Source organism: Malus sylvestris, chromosome 12, assembly GCF_916048215.2.
Source record: "Malus sylvestris chromosome 12, drMalSylv7.2, whole genome shotgun sequence".
Taxonomy (NCBI): Eukaryota; Viridiplantae; Streptophyta; class Magnoliopsida; order Rosales; family Rosaceae; genus Malus; species Malus sylvestris.
The window spans coordinates 8553612-8572155 of record NC_062271.1 but is presented as its reverse complement, the minus strand read 5'-3'; the positions used below and the strand labels follow the sequence as shown (position 1 = coordinate 8572155).

Below are 18544 nucleotides of genomic sequence, written 5' to 3'. Positions count from 1 at the left end.
GTGAACTTGACCTCGTTGTTGGAGTAAGCAAGAAGATTATTGATAGAACAATCGTCAAGAATGTTTCTAAGGTTCCATATGAATTTCTCAACGAGAATGAGCTTGAGAACATTGATTTGATCCCACCAACTACCACTTGTTAAACTTCGCAACAACTAGCGCTTACTCGCTTTCTCCAACATGCACTTTGGATGATTCGAGCAAATCCAAAAGATATGACTCTGCCCACCATTCCTCAGGAATGCATGTCACAGAGTAACATCACCATTTCAAATCTCTAACTCAAACCACTAAGATTTTTTCGTTTTTACAACACTCCTATGTAGATACGACTCTGCTTACCATTCTTAGGGAACACATATCGCATCAACATTTCGAGTCTTCAGTTGGTCTTAACTAGATTTCCTCCTACTGAGATTTTCTATTTCACGTCACTTCAACGTATAACTGACTTTTCCCGCTATTCCTAAGGAACGCATGTCGTAGAGTATCGGTTTGATGTTGAAAGTTGTCCAACAACCCATTTCATCACCTATGAGGCACAATCCTGACACGAATTCTTGTACTTCAAACAGAATGTGACAAATCAAACAGAAAAGATTTGCACAATTGCGCCGAAAGGCACAAAATCTGGAAGTCGTGACATCTAAATGATGTCAAGACCGACACACTACTAGAGTAATATAAGATCTTAAGTATGCTCTGAACAAACCATGCTCTGATACCAAATTGACAAACCCAACCTTGATATCCTCTAAACACCAGTATAGGTATATGTTGGCCGACACCCGAAGGTGACGAAGCCATATTAACATGCTTGAGAACTATGAAGAAAGAGCGAACTTAAATAAAACTCATAAATTTAACTATAATGAATATGCAATTGTGGAATGTGTTCAAAGCATACAACTAATCTAGAATATTGTAGAAGGAATATTATAAAAATGTACGAACAAAGGAATGGGTCATATGCCAAGAGGACTCGAAGATATCGATGTGAGAATGCCTTGACACCGGGATTGTACACCTTGATTCTAAGTCCTGAGGAGGTGCAAAACAAAACGTGAGTGGACCAAGTTTATATATAAGTAATACTAAAACAGTTATTCTTCAACGTACTAACCCCCATTTTAGAAAACTCATATAGTATAATAAGTAATAGGTTTTCCGAAAACCCTAGCATGCCATAAAACCTTCGTAAAATATATATCATATAATGTGCTTTGTAACATCATAAAGACATATATATATATATATATATATATATATATATATATATATATATATATAGATATATAAATCTTCATTTGCTCGAAAGCACTTCATCACCCGCCTGTAGGCATATATTAATCTTCATTCGCCTGAAGGCACTTCATCACCTGCTCGTAGGCATATATAAATCTTCATTCTTCATTCACCTGAAGGCCCTACATAACCATTTACAAGTATCATTCGCTCGTAGGCCCTACATCACCCGATCGAAGCCATATATAAGCATCATTCGCCCGTAGGCCCTACATCACCCGACTGACCGAAGCCATATAATGATATCATTCACCCGTAAACCCTACATCACCCGACCGAAGCCATTTAATGATATCATTCGCCCGTAGGCATATATAAGCACAGAAAATCATAAACATAATATTTCCAAAATATATCTCATCGCAGCTCAATAGCTCAAACATCATCATAAACCATGTTGATAGTATGTAATCATAAATCCTTCAAAGAACGTAAATCCGATAAAGCATAAATCCAATTTACTCATAAACGTTTCATAAAACGTAGTCATAAAATCATGATTTTCATGTATGCATTTCTAGTAGTAAAATAATGCATTTTGGAAGGGGTCCATTCACCTTACTCTATCATCGAAGAGCCGTGCAAATTAGAGAAGATGGAAACGCCACTACAAACGCACCTAAGCACATAAAGGGACCAATTAATAAAACTATACTAAAACAATTAAATTTCGAAAAACGAACTTCATAAACGGATTTAGGACAACGAAAAACATAAGGGGGAACCTCGGGTACCCCCAAGCGTCGCCACATGTGCCGAGTTGAGTCGTTGAAAAGTTGGTCGAAAAAGTCATCGGTGCCGCCGTGGACTGCAGTGGAGCACAATGCCTCTAGTGGAGGCACTTATGCTCCACGAGCCGGCTAAGATAGGCGCCCACGCACTGGCCCACAAGCGGACCCACGTGTTGACTTCGAACTGGGATCTGACTAGGTCGGGTCATATTCGGGTTGGATCTGGTTTAGTTCTAGGTTCTAAGTTGCAAAGTTGGGCCTGGGTAATGGGTTATGCCCGATTTCTGGGTTGGGTTTGGGCCAGAGGTTTGGGTTGGGCTGAGTTACTAGGACTGGGCTGGGTTAGTCAGATTTTGGCCAAGTAGCAGGGTTTTGGGCTAGGTTCGGATGAGGTTTTTGATTTGCAGGTCGGGTCGACCCATTTCAGGCCAGGTTGGTCGGTTTCAATGAACAAGAAAATCAGAGCTTTTCAAGCTCCGTTCAACCCTAAAACTTAACCAAAACAAGTCATACAATATATCAAATTGAAGCCCAATGAACAAGGATTCAAAACATACAATTAGTTTCCTCAGTCGCGGCCGGAGTTGGCAAAAAATGGGGTCTGAAACCCACAATTCTTGCCGGGAAACTGGGTTTGATTTCCTTCTTCGCTCCAGCGCGATCTCGTCGATCACAAAGCCTAAACTAGGTTAAAGATGAACCAAAAAGACGAATAAGGAAAGATCTAAGTACTCTGAGGCCTACCCCATGTCGGGAAAATAGAGAACTCATTGGGAGTTTATCGGGGAAAAACCAAAGTAATGAACTCCGCCATTACCGGAGCTCCATAGTTTGGGCCTGGGGTCGAGATGGAAAGGTTCAGGTGGTGGTGGTGGTAATGGTTTGTGGTGTTGTTGTTTGCTATCTTTGCATTTGCAGAGAGGGAGAGAGAGGTCCGAGAGTAGTACACGGGAAGGAGAATGGAGAAAAGAAAGAAGAGTTGACTAGGGGACCAAAAAGGAAAGTGGGCCACACATGCTACATCAAACAAGATAAAAAAGTAACTATTTCAAAATATCTCCTAACCCAAGTGAAATTACAAAATTGCCCTTTTGATTTGTAAAAAAACCAGAATGGGTAGTTGCACTGACGCTGCTCTCAAAAAATTTCACATCAAATGCACTAAAGTTTCATTTTCTCCATTACAAAACATGCACACATCGTCCATGGTGATTTTCTTTTTTTTTTTCTCAAATCATCGTAGGTTGGTAAAGCATTCCAGCAATCCGCCAAACATAAATCTTCACTTTCTCAGGTGCTTGAGCCCTCAACAAGGCCTTCCATAGAAATTTAATTTCTACGGTAATTGAGGATCCGCTACTTACCTGTCCACGCATCTCACCCACGAATATTGAAGGGTAATAGACACTCTTTGTTGTAAATTTCCCATTCGGTTCCGCATACCAAATAGGTGGTTTCCATGTACTAAGGGGAATACTTTGAATCAGGAGAGCTTCCTCTTCCCAAAATAACTCATTTATAATGTCCAAATTCCAACTAACGCCCTTCTGTTGTGAGATCATTAGACACCGTGTCCGACCGATCCATCCCTATTGGTATTAAACCGAGCACTTTGAAAAAAGTTTTCCTCAATAACCATCCCCCCATAATTTAATCGATGTCAACCAAGCTCCAACCCTAATTACTTTGCAAGCTTCTGCAATGCCTCTCCAACCATAGGATGAATTTGTCTTCATTGGTGCCGAAAGAAAATCAATTTATGGATAAAACTTGGCTTTAAGAATTTGGGAAGCTGGAGAAGATTGTTCATGTATCAACCGCCACCCTTGCTTTGCCAACAAAGCTAGATTGAAAACATATATATCCTTAACACCAAGACCACCAACCCTTTGGTTTACATAAATTTTGCCACCGAATCCAATGTAATTCGTCACTTCCCTTGTTCCTTTCCCCACCAAAATTGTGCCACCATTTGATTAAACTCATCGCAAAAAGTTTTTGGTAGCAAGAAGATTTGCATGGTGTATAGGGGTAAAAATTAGGCTACGGTTTTTATCAATATCTCTTTCGTGGTGCTACTCAAAAGGCTTCTTTTCCAACCATTCAATTTTTTCCACCATCGATCTTTAATGTACTTGAACGTATCCTTCTTCGATTTTCCCACAAGAACCGGTAGACCAAGGTAGCTATCCTGGAAGATTACCCGAGGCATACCCATGTAATCAGCCAACAATTGTCCATCATACTGGGTCAAGTTTCCACTTAAAGCTACACAACTCTTTGTATAATTAATAGCTTGTCCCAATACATCTACATCTGTATCGCACACTGAGAATGAGTTTAAGGGAACTAATGAAGATGAAGAAATTCAATTATGTTAGTTAATTGAGAAGGTTGAGATTAATTATGTTAATTAAGTATATGACCATAAGATGTCATATTGGGCCTTAAAGTAAGTTTCTGGTTTCTAGAGGATTAAAAAGAGTATGTGGCTCCCACATGTGAGTCCACTATATAAGCTAAGTTATAGCTCCATCCTCATTAGAGCTTTTGTGCAAGAAAGAGAATGATTGAGAGCCAACATTACCCTCCTTCTCTCCCCCCCCCCCCCCCCAAAGGTCACTTCATCATCTTCCTTGTCATCTTTGGTGCGAAAACTTAGAGGCCATCTCTTTTGGTTGCTTTGGCGAATCAATTCAAGGAAGAAAATTGATGAAGATGAAGGCAATGGAGTACAAAGCAAGAGCAAGGATTTGAAGGCCTTTCCTAAGGTGATAACCTTGGTTCTATGAATCAAAGAGAGCTTCAAGGGTAACAATCTCATCTCTAACTCTGGGAACAAATTTGGCTCATCGACTCTTACGCATTGAAGATTTTGATAAAAGGATTTGGTTTTATTATATGCATATCTAGCTTCTGCCTTTTATTTTGATTTAAGCATGAGTTAATTAATGGATCCTACAATTTGGCAAAATGTTTTCTACATCGTGGTTAACGCCCGTTATTGGGGCAGATTTAGTGACCTCAAGTTAATATTTGTATATGTTGAAAAGTGGGAGAAGTTTTTTTTTGTTTTTGGTGGATTTTTCCTCCTATATGGGATTTGGAGGCCGAAGTTTTTTTACAGGTAGTGAATAATTTTTTTGGAGGGGGGAATAAATTCACTTTTAATTTTTTATCAAGGTCTTTTGCTTTTTATCCACGTCATAATTTCAATAATTATAAATTCACATGTTAGCATATTTAAATTTTGTATTATATATATTATTATATTTTTAATTTGTACCCATTTTTTAGCTTGCAACTAATTTTTTTATTTTTTTTTACAGAGCTTGCAACCATTTTTTAATTATACTTATTATTTTTAGTTTTAATTTGTACCCATATATTTAATTTTTCTTTGTGCCCATATTTTCAAACTTGTATTTGTTGGCTTTCTTTTTTAAATCTTTTATTTGTACACATAATTTAAAGTTTGATATGTACCCTAACTCATGTCGGTGTACATTTTTTGACATTGAGAACTATATATATGGGTGAGATTTTTTTTCTTTTTTTTTAATATCCCACAAATTGTGGGTTTTAAATAATATTCCATATTTCCAATAAAAAAAAGAAAAAAAAAAGATATCCCATAAACTGGAGAGTTCTAAAATTCATAATTTGTTTAGAAATATATTACATTAATATTAATATGTTGAGGTGTACAAAATGAAAAAACTTTGATAAAAAATTTGAAAACTAGAAAGGTTTCATTCAAAGAACAATGATGACCAGAGACCGCATCTAAAGTCTTCTTTAAATAAATAAAAATCATTTTTAATGCGGTTCAAATTTCAAAACATGATCATACGTTTGAACAATTATTTTGTGACATCCATGCGGATATAAACATAGTCTAAAACTAACTATAATTGTTTACTTAATTACGTTGAACAGTCACATCAACATTATAATTGAACATATCACATAATTTCCATTGAATTACATTTAGTACCTCGAATTTGACCTCATATTGCATTTCAATTCATCTAGTTTCAGTTTTAATACCTTTAGGGTGCGTTTGTTGCACCAGATTATCTTGGATTGGACTAGCTTCAAGGACTAAGATGGACTAGCTTGAATAAACTAACCTGGAATAACTTAGTGAGGCGTTTGTGATAGTGTCGGACTAAAAACAAGATAATTAATAAAGGGAACTGTTATTAGCACTCTAAAAATCTCATTCTACACTTTTTTTTTTTGGTAAAATCTCATTCTACATTTCAAACTTTCTATATTAGGAAAGAAAACTACACTTGTGAGGAGTGTAGAATGAGATTTTTGGAGTGTCAATAACACTTTCTTTAATAAATTCTAATATTATATTATTTAATCCCTTTTTATTAATAGTTTATTATTAATTATCACTTTTTTTTTCTGAAAACTTTCCTCTTCGAAATCCAATTCAACAATTTGAGATCAGATCAAAACAACTCCAATTCCACAATTGCAAAGTGTCGCGTCGTCAAAATAGTGTCTTAAAACCAACTCTAATTTTGCAAATCAGAGCGTCTTAGGCTGTTGCCTCCATCTTCTTCGCTGGTCCCAGTGTCTTATCATCTTAGGCGACGACCCCAAGCTGCTTCGCCATCTTTATTGCCATCGTGGACGCCGGTGTTCTTGGGTTTCTAGGTTCCTCCATCGTAGTCATGTTCCTCACCCACTACTGGGTTCACAAAGATCTCGTGATATGGGTTTCAACGAAACCATCTGCAGTGATATGTGCCCACAACGGTTAGAGGTGGTAGAGGTTATGGATCTTGTCAGAGGAGGAATAGGTGGAAGATTGGCAGAGAAGGAAGACAGAAGAAGGGGTTCTGAGACTTAGACGAGGAGAAGACGACAGAGAAGGAGACGGTCTTAGCAATCCCCTCATTTTCGGGGGTTGTCGCTAAGAACTTTTAGTGAGGCTGTTAGTCCTGGCGAATCCTATAGTCTCATTTAACTTAAGGGGTGTTTGTTTCCACTCACTAAAGTTCACTGGACTTGACTAGGCTAAAGATTAGTCAAGTCCCGTGTTTGTTTCCTAGCTGGACTAGTTTTAATAGGATTAGCCAAGACTCACTTTCACTAACAACCTCACTAGCCGTTATTAGCGTGTCCCCTCGAAAACCATTGGATTAACTAAGTACTTCTTCGGCCTGCTCGAATCACCTTCCCGACCTTGATTTCGATGGCACAAGCTTCAGGCGCGGCTTCATCTCCGCAACAAACTCGTCGACTTCTTCATCTCCGACGATGACCTCGTCGACTGGGTCATCTCCGCCATCTTCTTCTCCTTCGCTGCTTCGCTATTGCCATGGTTGTGGCTTTGAAGCTACTGATTTTGGTTTTGCCTTCGACTTGCCTCCTCATCAACTGGGTCATCTCCGCCATGACTGCTTCACAATCTTAGTAAATCAATTTTTTTTTTCTGGGTTTTTGGGTTTTTTTTTCTTTTGGTTTATGGGTTTTTTTTTCTTCTGGGATTTGTAGGTTTAATTGGTTACTAGAAGGCTTGCCTTTCTTTTTGGAATCTCTGAAGGCTTGGCGAATGGTTAACCAACAAATTCTCTTAATTAAACAAGAAAAGTAAGAGATTGATGGATAATTTGATAGAGAGAAAATGATGGAGAAGAGAAACGAGGAAGGGTAAAGGAAGGAAAGGGAAAGAAAATTTGCTTGGGTCCATTTATTTCCAGACTTCATTGCCCTTTAATTATTAATTTTTGTTTAATTTTTAAGCCAAAAGTGAATTAAAAATGGCAAAAAAATATAGTCTCTGACTTAATCCGACACTACACTAAACGCTTCACTAAGCTAGTCCAGCTTAGTCTAGTATAAGCCAGTCCAATTTAGTCCCTGAAGCTAGTCCAATCTGAGACAGTCCGGTGTAACAAACGCACTCTTAGTCTCAGTATGGAACAAATATTGGGCTACACTAATAAATAATCCAGTTTAATCCAGTAATAGTTAATGAGGCCAAACAAACATACCCTTTCAACATGACAAGCCCACAGTAACAAGGACTTTGGGAACGTTAGGCTGTACTTCATCTCCTTACATGTAAAACTTCACTAAGATTTTGGAGCATTCCAACTCAAGTTATGAAAACGCACGCCGCAACTAGCACAAATAATGATGTTGGCTCTCTCCCACTTGGGGAGACCATAGGCAGGCCATATATGTGCCTTTTTGATTAATTGACCCCGTCCCAGTACGTATATGTTCTTTCATGCTTTTCACCTTTTACTTGTATGATCGCTCCTCTCCCTCCACCCTTTCTCACCCCCGCTGATTTGGGATTAATTCAACAAATGATAATCCCCCTTTCTGCCTACAAAAGGAAGGATGCACCTTGAAGGAAGTCTCAAGTCTCTCTGATTTAAATTGTACATTCATCCTACATAGTGAAATGCATGCAAAAGTGGATGCAGCCTAATTACATATGAACAGCTTAAACTTCATTCATGCTTGTGCGCGCCCGTGATTGCATTGATATCGTGTGTGATTGCTAATTTACTGCTTGAGGTTGACCTTAAACCAATTGGTAATATTGTTCAAGTTAGCAGCATGCAAATGTGGAGGCTGCAATTTAAAGAATTTCTATTGTTGCGTGGGTGGGTCAGACCTTGTGTTTTATGTTTTGAAATCACTGAGATTGCAACGACTCTTTATATTTCATCCCTTTTTGTGTAGGCATGTTGTTTTTCTTTATTGTTTTTTCTGTAGCTCGTTGCGCAACATATATTTGTTTTCTTTTTGAAATTTTCCTTGTCCTATCGAAGCAAAGACCCCCATAATTCTTTCGTTGTTACAAATTTGATGATTGTATTATTAAACTGGGGTTGTGCCTTTCTTTGTCCGGCCTTTGGTGTAAATTTTAAAATTTTATTTGAGAGGAAAAGATAATATTTGTATTTGCCATCAAACTATTGCATTTTTTGTGTCAATTGTTCAAACTATCATGCTAGGTCGTGAGATTTTTACTTTGCCGTAGTGTATTAATGTCCAAGTTTATGAAATAAGGACGAATTTCAAGATGCCATTGGACTTGTGAGTAAATATAAATAAAGTTTTAAATACTAGAGAAAAAATTACATGGTGTTGTGGCTTATTTTAATCTGACAGGGGAGAGGGGCGCACGGCAGAGAGTGAGTAGGGAGAGAGATGTGTTTGCAGGGTTGTATAGAGGACTTGTTATTCCCAATACGCAATGCCTTTATTTATAGTAATAAGGGAGGGAAGAATCATTCTCCTCCAAGGAATACAAATCCTAATAGGGAATAATAACTAGAATCAAATCTAATCTAGGATTTACACAATCACACTTAAATACAATGTTTATAACATTCCCCCTCGAGTGTGTAAATACTCAAGTAGATTCGGCATCTTGTAGTGTTGAGGAAGTCGACTCGTTGGTACTGATTCTGGGAACACGCTAGTCTCAAAGTAAAGTAGGAACTTGCATATGGAACTAAGTCTCACAAAAAACCCTATGGCTATGGTAAAACCCAAGTAAGGACAAAATCCGTAGTCTAAGAAAAAATGCATGAGAGATGCAAAGTCAAGTGAAACGTCTACGGGACATCATCAGGGATATGATCAACACAAGGTGGGTGCATCATTAAAACCTCGTTAGGTAGCAAAAACCCAGTGGGAAAATGCTCCTAATCGTACGAAAAAAAGTACATTAAGATCAAGCAAGTATACTTCAGGATACTCCCTTAGAGTTCGACACAATTCCAAAGAGAACTAACAATGTTACAACTTAGAAAGTTTACGCATACCTATTCCTTGAACAAGCTTCTGAAACGTCGCCTTCGGTAGTGATTTGGTGAAGAGGTCGGCCAGATTGTCTTGTGAATAGATTTGCGTGACTTCAATCTTCTAATGCTCTTGCTGTTGATGTGAGAAGAAGAACTTCAACGCAATGTACTTGGTGTTGTCTCTTTTGATGTAACCCTTATTGAGCTATTCGATGCATGCTGCATTGTCTTCATAGATCGCCGTCGGGACATCAACGACGAGGTAAAGATTGCAGGAGCTTCGAATATGGCCCACAACTGCTCCCAGCCAGAAGCATTCTCAAGTTGCTTCGTGTAGGGCGAGAATTTCAACATAGTTAGATGAAGTGGCAACTAAGGAATGTTTAGTGGTTCTCCAAGAAATTTTGATGCCTCCAATGGTAAAGACGTAACCCGTTTGAGAGCGCGCCTTTTGCGAATTAGATAAGTATCCTACGTCGGCATAACCAACAAGGTGGGAATGGACTTAAGATAAGGGGGTGTGGCATCACTCGAGGATCCGTAGGGATAGAACATGCCCAGGTCTATAATACCTTTAATGTAACAAAAGATGTCTTTAATACCAGTCTGATGTCTACATATTGATGCATTACTGTATCTTGCCAAAAGATTAACAGCGAATGAGATGTCAGGTCTAGTACATTGAGCTAAGTACAATAAAGCGCCCATCACACTTAGATAAGGAACTTCAAGCTCCAAAATCTCTTCATCATCCTCCTTCGGATGGAAGGGATCTTGTTTTGCATCTTACAATTGAACGACCATAGGAGTACTCGAAGGCTTCACTTTATCCTCGTTAAAGCAGCAATTCACCTTCTGGATGTAGTTCGATTGATGTACTAAGATTCCATCTGAACCGTACTCTATCTCGAGACCGAGACAGTATTGAATCTTTCCTAGATCTTTCATTTCAAATTTTGACTTCAGGTGCGCAGCAGTTAAGCTTGGCAAATAGGTCGTGTTTGTAATGTTTCGTGTTATTTTTGTGTGACACTTGTTATCTTAACAGTTCGTGTCACATCACACCCTTTATCGTAACGGGTCCTTAACAGGTTGAATCACTTTACCCAACCATAATTATACAACTAAACTCGATTACACAGACCTTTCTACAACCTACAGGGCTCACATAGATATTTAAAAAAAATTAAAAATCATTTTGAATGTTTTATCCTTGGAACAGACTAATCTTCTAGGCAGAAAGAATTGGCTTTAGGCAAATCACGAACAAAGCTATTCTCCTATTTCAACAAAGAAAACACTGTGAACACGGAAATTTATTACAATGAACGAGACAAGAACAACGTGTACAAAATAATATTTGTATTAATGATTTTGGGGTTACTATCTTTCTCAAATTTGATCCTCTGATTCGATCTCCGTGAGGTGTTGATTTTTGGATTGTGATGTTGATCCAAGGGCCATTGAGGCTTGATCTCGGATGAATGGTTGAAAGTTTCTTCAAGGGGCCTTTTGGGCTTGATCTTGAAGGTTGATAGATGAACGGATCTTCAAGGGCTTTTGGGCTTGATCTTGAAGAACTGTTGATGAACGGATCTTCAAAGGCCTTTGGGGCTTGATCTTGATGAACAGTTGATGGATGGATCTTCAAGGGCTTTTGGGCTTGATCTTGAAGAACGGTTGGATGTGTGGATTTGTTGATGTTGTTGATCCAAAGGGTCGTCGGGGCTTGATCTAGGGATGAACAGATGATGAATGATCAACACTTTCTTCAAGGGCCGTCGGGGCTTAATCTTGAATTGGTGGAAGTTCTTCAAGGGCCGTTGAGGCTTGGTCTTGAAGGAGGATTTGACGAAGAACGAATAGGGCTTTCTTGATCCTTCGGGATTTCTTGGGAATTTAGGAGGTTGGATGCTTAAAAGCTTTAGAACTTCAAAGCTTCAAGGATTTAAGGAATTTTCTTCCAATTTGAGAGTAGAGAAATGTATATGTGAATTCCTTCTTCAATTCCTTTCAATCCCCCTCAAATGAATGAAATGGCTTATATTTATAGAATTTTCCAAGGCCTAATTTTGAATATAATATTCAGATGAAATAAATTGTTTCTGCCAGGTGTTGACACGTGTCCTGTTTGATGACTTTTTCAATTTATTTTGATTTTTCGTTTAGTCACACGCTATGTGTAAAATTTATGTGACACGTAAGCGTTGAAATTTTAATTATCAGTCAACATTTATTTTACCGAAATTTTGATGTCTACAAATGCCCCCACTTGAAGGCGCGGCGTATACATGTGCTTGTCACGTGTAGGAGATGCGTTTTGGAGTACCTTAATGTAGACGTAGATCCAAGGGCCATCGATGCTTGATCTTGAATCAGGCTGGAGATTTTTTCAAGGGTTGTTGAGGTTTGTTCTTGAACTTTGTTTGAAATTTCTTTAAGGGTCGTCGAGGCTTAATCTTGAAGGTTGAAATTGGACCACAATGAGCTTCATGTGGTAGATGATCTTTGGCTTTGGTAGTGGATGAATCGGCACGTATTTTGTTGCGCTTGTTGACTTTCCACGGCTTTGATCTTGAACTGGGTTGGAGGATTTTTTGGATTCCTCCAATTGTTGACTTTCCACAGGCTTATTCTTGAAATGGGTTGGAGGATTTTCTGGTTTCCTCCAATTGTTGACTTTCCACAGGCTTATTCTTGAACTGGGTTGGAGGATTTTCTGGTTTCCTCCAATTGTTAACTTTCCACAGCTTATTCTTGAACTGGTTTGGAGGACTTTCTGGCTTCCTCTGATTGTTTGAACTTACTCTTTTTTTATGTGGAGTTGGATTTGATTCAAGGGTGATGGACACTTGATCTCGAATCGTACTTGTGATTTCTTCAAGGGCCGTCGAGGCTTGATCTTGAATTTGGTTGGAAGCTTCTTCAAGGGCTGTTGAGGCTTGATCTTGAAGGTTGATTCGAACTCATGGCAAGCAGGCACGAGGTGAAGGTGACAGCCTGTTTCTTTGTTCAATCTTTTTAATTCACACCTGAGTAGTTTGGTCAATGGTATGATCTTCAAGAGTAGTGGGCGCTTCTTCCAGTTGGTGACTTGATCTTTAAGGATTTGATTCAAGGGTGGTGAATCGGCACGTGCAGCTTACAAAGCCTAGCAAGTCAACCTAAGAATTTGAGGGTCAAAACAAGTCCATCAAACCCAAAGTGATTGCAACCCTGGTAAGATAAGATACTTTTGATTTTGAAGAAGTAGCGGATGAATCGGCACGTGCTTGTTGTGCTTGTCTCCATATGCTTCAATGTATCATTTTCACTTGCCTTATCTGCTCTTCGGGCAGATGTGGTATCTTCTCTAGAAGCATAAGATGTTGAGATAATGGGTACTTCGAAAGCATTGCTAGGTAAGCAATCAGGGAAGAGTTCCAGGCGGTCGATTCCTGACTGAGAGTTTGACTTCAAGTTGATGGCTCTCATTCTTCTTGTCTTGCAGGTAAGAACAAGGACAAAGACAAACAGAGAGAAAGCATGATATGAAATACTCTTGCTTTTGAAGAAGCGGTGGCGATTTGATAGCGTTGCACAGCGAGGCTTTGCTCTTCGGCGATGGTGCCGTCAATATGTTGTTGAAGCTTCTCGAGCTCTTGGATTCAACTCAGACTCCTTCTGTTGGATTGGTTGATTGTGCAGGGAAGGGGATACTTGATCTTGAAGGAAATCAGCACGTTGTCTCCACATGCTTCAAGGTATCATTTTCACTTGCCTTATATGTTCTCTAGGCAAATGTGGCATCTTCTTCGGAAGTACATCAGCAGCTGAAGACGAGTACTTGAGAGCAATGCCAGGTAAGTAACCAGGCAAAGGTTTCAGGTAGTCGGTTCCTTACCCGGAGTTTGAGTGGAGGTTCCGACATATTGCTTTCTTTATCCTTGTCTTTGCAGGTAAGAACAAGGACAAAGGAAAAGACAAGGAGAAAGCATGATATGAGATACTCTTGCTTTTTACCCTGGTGATATGAGATACTTTTGCTTTGGTGTCATTTATTTGCAAGGGTATTCTCGGAGAGAAAGAAAACTGAGTATTTCAAGAGGCTCTGCTAGGAGTGTACTCTCGGAAGTGAGGAAGGGTTGGGCATTTTTGCAGGTCTGCCTTGTTATGGAGGATGAAGGTCAACATATATAGGAATTTCCCAACAGCCAGTAATGGCACTATTCCTTTACTCTTGTCGGCAACCATTGGGTAATTGAAACAGTAAGATTCACGCGTTTTCAACTTTGTCAGAAATCTTTGACAAAGTTGCGCGTGATTTCCGGAAAGCTGAGGCTGCGTGTGGAAGGTGCTAACAAATCTGGAAAAGCCGGTTTTTTTTTTAAATTTGGAGAGGGGTGCCTCTTCGATCTTTGAACCGGTGGCCTTGTTGCCTCTTCGATCTCTGAACAAATGGCCCGACTTTTGAAATTTGGGGAGTGGTGTCTATTTGATTTCTGAACGACCATGTTGCCTCTTCGATTTCTGAAAAGGCCCTATTGCCTTTTCTTTTTTTATAGAGGCATGAATCGTGTTCAAAAAACACACTTAGAGAGTTGCCGCCTTTAGGAATTTCCCTCTTTTTGTATTTCTAAGAACTCGATTTACACAACCTCTTCTTCCTTCATCATTCTGCAAATGGTTTGCCCATCTGACTGTCATCTTGATTTGAATGTCGGGGAAGATGTTGATATGTCTTCTACAGACAACATATGGCACCCATTATTCTTATCCCCTACTGGTCCTCTTACGGTTGGGGACTTTGTGATGAAGAACGACATAACTGCTACGGTGATAGCTAGAAATCTTCTCACCGCCAAGGACAACAAGATCATTTCCAAGCGGTCTGATGAGCTGGCTATTCAGGACTCTCTGACTTTCAGTGTTCAGTGTGCGGGCTCCGTATCAAATATGGGCCAACGCCTTCTTGTTCGAACTCGTCAAGTCGAGTCACTGATGGCTGAGGTGGCGAGTCTTAAGCAAGATATTAGAGGGCTTAAGCGTGAAAACAAAGAGTTGCACATGCTTGCCAATAGTTACTCGACGAGCATGAAGAGAAAGCTCGACCAGCTGCAAAAATCCGAAGGTCGGATTCCGAGTGACCATCAGATGTTTGTGGCTTTACTCCAGAGGCATCTACTGCCTTCGTCCTCCAGAGCTCTACCGAATGTTGAGGCTCCAAACAATCAACCTCCTGCTCCTCTTCTTCCTGGAGTTCCGCCGAGTGATGAGGCACCACCTGATCATCCTTGAAGATCCCCTCCTGTAAATTTGATTTGACTTTTTTTTAATTTTTTTTTAATTTTTTAATTTTTTTTGTTTTTAGGTATGTATAATGCAATTTTATGTAAAATTTCCAGAAAAATAAATAAAATGGACTTTATTTCTCTTAATGCATTTGTTTTTTTTTTCTTTTTTTTTGTTGTATACATACATATATTATGTACACACACACACACACACACACACACACATATATATATATATATATATATATATATATATATATATATATCTTTTTTTTAACTATTATTATTTTTTTCACGTGGACTGATCCACCATTCCAAAACCCTTTCCCCCTTTTTTTTGCATGGTGCTAGCCACCAAGAATCCACTTTCTCCTTTTTTTTATATATTTTTTTTCTTCTTTTCCGTTTGCTTTCGGTGCCAGATGCACCCCTTTTTTTTTCACGTGGTCTTCTTTTCCGTTTGCTTTCGGTGCCAGATGCACCCCCCCTTTTTTTTCACGTGGTGCCAGTACCACTTTGCTCCATTATCCTATTTTTTTATTATATTTTTTTTTGTATAAATTTTAATGATGGGTGATGAAGGACGAAGACGGACGAAGAGCTGCAGTCGAGGCTTCATGACCGGCTAGTCGTTTGACGGCGGTTATTGAAGTTCTTCGCCATTGCTGTTTGCCACGGACGAAGAGTTACAGTTAAGGCTTCATGACCGCGGAGAGTTACAGTCGAGGCTTCATGACCGGTTAGTCGTTTGATGACGATTATTGAAGTTCTTCGCCATTGCTGTTTGCCACGGATGGAGAGCTACAGTCGAGGCTTCATGACCGGCTAGTCGTTTGACGGCGGTTATTGAAGTTCTTCGCCGTTGCTGTTTGCCACTGCCACTACACAACCATTGCACCGCCGTCGCTGCCCCTTCGCTGTCATCAATGCCTTGCATCTTGTGATGTCCGTTAGAGATTCCTTCCAACACATGGCGATGACCCTAGCATCATTCTACCGCTGCACCAAATTCTCTGAACCGTTGCAACATGTCCAAGCTGTTCAAGTCTATAAGGAAAACATGGCTCCAAAGCTAACGACGGCAGTAGCACCATTGTGATGAGGCACCTGGAGTTGCAGAGCCTGGAAGGCAACCATAGAATCCCATTTGTCAAGAGCCCGGAGACGAAAGATTGCTACTTCACCGTTGTGCTAATTCGAGCTGGATGGCGATGCGGTAGTGAGGGAGTGGTGCAGTTCGGCAGATTTCCACCGGTGAACGAACCCCTCCATGCCCAACAATTGACAAACTCTGAAGCGGAATCGTAGCCTTCTCTTTGCATACTGCGCTGCCAGACTCAACAAACCCTATCAGATGTGGCAAAACACCTTCAGAAACAAGCCAATCCAGATTCTGAAAGTGAACAAATTACAATCACAGTCTTCTCTCGCTCCTCCCGCCTCTTGGTGCTTTTTCTGCTCCATGACTTTATTAGCATCGGGTCGGGTTTTCACCGACGGAAGACTCCGCATCGAATGGATAGATGACACAGACGACATTGAGCAGAACGGTGAGGAAGTGACCGGGGCAAGTGAACCCAAATCTGAAACCGACACGTTGTCATTCAATACGGGTCGAGCCGTCTGGTTTGAAATCTCTGTCGCGAGAATGAGTGTCATCGGAGTTGTCTAAACCCAAATAAGTAGTCAGGCACTTCGGAGACGATATATGTGGCGAGATCCAGACGAACACAACGCGGACGAATCCGAGAAGTACTCAGCCAATGATGAGGACGAGTCTGATGAGACAGCAAAAGCCATGGAGTAGGAGTGTGTTGTGTTTGGAGGAGTTGATAGAGGCAAGGATTCTCAACAGCTTACATGAAGCAAAAGCTTTGCCTCCGCTCCGGAATCGCAACCTTGAAGTACCATCCTTCAAATAATTTCTACTCGTTCCATCGAAATGGTACCCACTGTGAAGAGTTCGAATGTCTCGTTTCCGAGGAGTGAGGACGTAGGAGTGGAGTTCGTGATTTCTACAAAGGTTTTGAAGCTACGGTGGTCTGGGCTCCAAGATGGCGGTCCGAAGGCTGCAACTCCATAAGCTTCCCAATCGAACTCATCCTCTAGCATCGCATCAATAGCCCTCTCGATTGATTCGAATTTGATTTCCGTCGAAGGCGTTGTGCACAATATGCGCTCTAAACCCAACAGGTTCAAGATTCCTTGCCAAATTCACATCCCTACAAGATTTGAAGCCTTTCATTCTGCGAAATCAGCAATTTTACAATCTGGGTTGCAGTAGAGCTTGTTGAGGAGGCCGTCGATCCAACCCGTGCAACATAGATCAGAAACTTGAGCGGCTTCTCGGCACTGTGGGAATTGAAGAGAGAGACTGAATTTGGGTGCCCTCTGGGTGCCCTAAATTTCTACAAAGATGAAGGGAGATGAATGAGAGATCCACGGGAGTCATCAGAGAGCCGGGGATTGGACATAGGAACTCTGTAGGAGATTACGGCTTTGAAGTATCCGACGGAATTGCCGGCGACAACCTCTTAAAAAGCTTCCATTTTCACTGTGGGCTCGGACTCGGGCTAGCACCGGTGATCGTATCCGCAACTGTGAAGAGGTCTGGGTTTGGGTTTCTTCTCATATGAAGAACCGAATTGGGCTTGTGGCTTGTGGCTTGAGCCTTTTGTTGTTGTTGGGCCGAGACACTCATACATATATTATTTCTTTTTCCTTTCTTTTGTTTTTTGTTTGTTTTTTTTTTGTTTGTTTTTTTTTAAATACATAATAACATATGTATTCATTTTTTTTTGTAATAAAATTGACTTTCTTTAATAAAACATTTATTTTTTATTTTGATATGACTGAACTCGAAATTAAATTTTCGAGCCGCCTACGTACCCTTCCAAAGAAGAGATCAAGTCATAACGTAGTTCAAATACATTTTTTTTGTGTCGTATGCAGTTTATGCTCTTGCGGGCCAGGAGCTTTGTTGCAGTGTGCAGTTTATGCTCGTGTTGGCGAGGAGCTTGGTGTGTCACCTTTCAAGCTCGTGCGGACAAAGAGCGTTGGTTCGTGCAGTTTAGGCTCGTGTGAACAAGGAGCTTTGGTGTCGCCTTTTATGCTCGTGCGGACCAGGAGCTTTTGGTTGTCGCCTTTTATGCTCATGCGAACAAGGAGCTTTGGTTCGTCAAGCGAACCGGGAGAGCCGTTCCTCGCAATCTTCATAACAAAGAGCCTTGACTGAGTAGTTGAAGAAGTCTTCTGGAAAGAGGTCACGCATTGTAATGGGGATAGATGATCTTCGTGTCAAAGTTTCATTATCTCCAACACTTTCACATTGTTCTGAAGGTTGACAGGAACTGTTTTGCCCCCTTTCCCGTTGGTGAACTTGTGGAAGAGATGGTTGCTGCCTGGAGAGGCGTTCCTCGCAATCTTTGTAGCAAGGAGCCTTGAC

The 18544-nt window shown here is 40.2% G+C and overlaps 1 long non-coding RNA gene across 1 annotated transcript; it reads left to right on the top strand.

Moving 5' to 3' along the window:
* Nucleotides 1-15552: 15552 nt before the first annotated feature.
* LOC126593884 (uncharacterized) lies at nucleotides 15553-17939 on the top strand. The gene is made up of 2 exons (XR_007613048.1): nucleotides 15553-17292; nucleotides 17381-17939. It is a non-coding gene; the product is annotated as an uncharacterized LOC126593884 (long non-coding RNA).
* The last annotated feature ends 605 nt before the right edge of the window (nucleotides 17940-18544 follow it).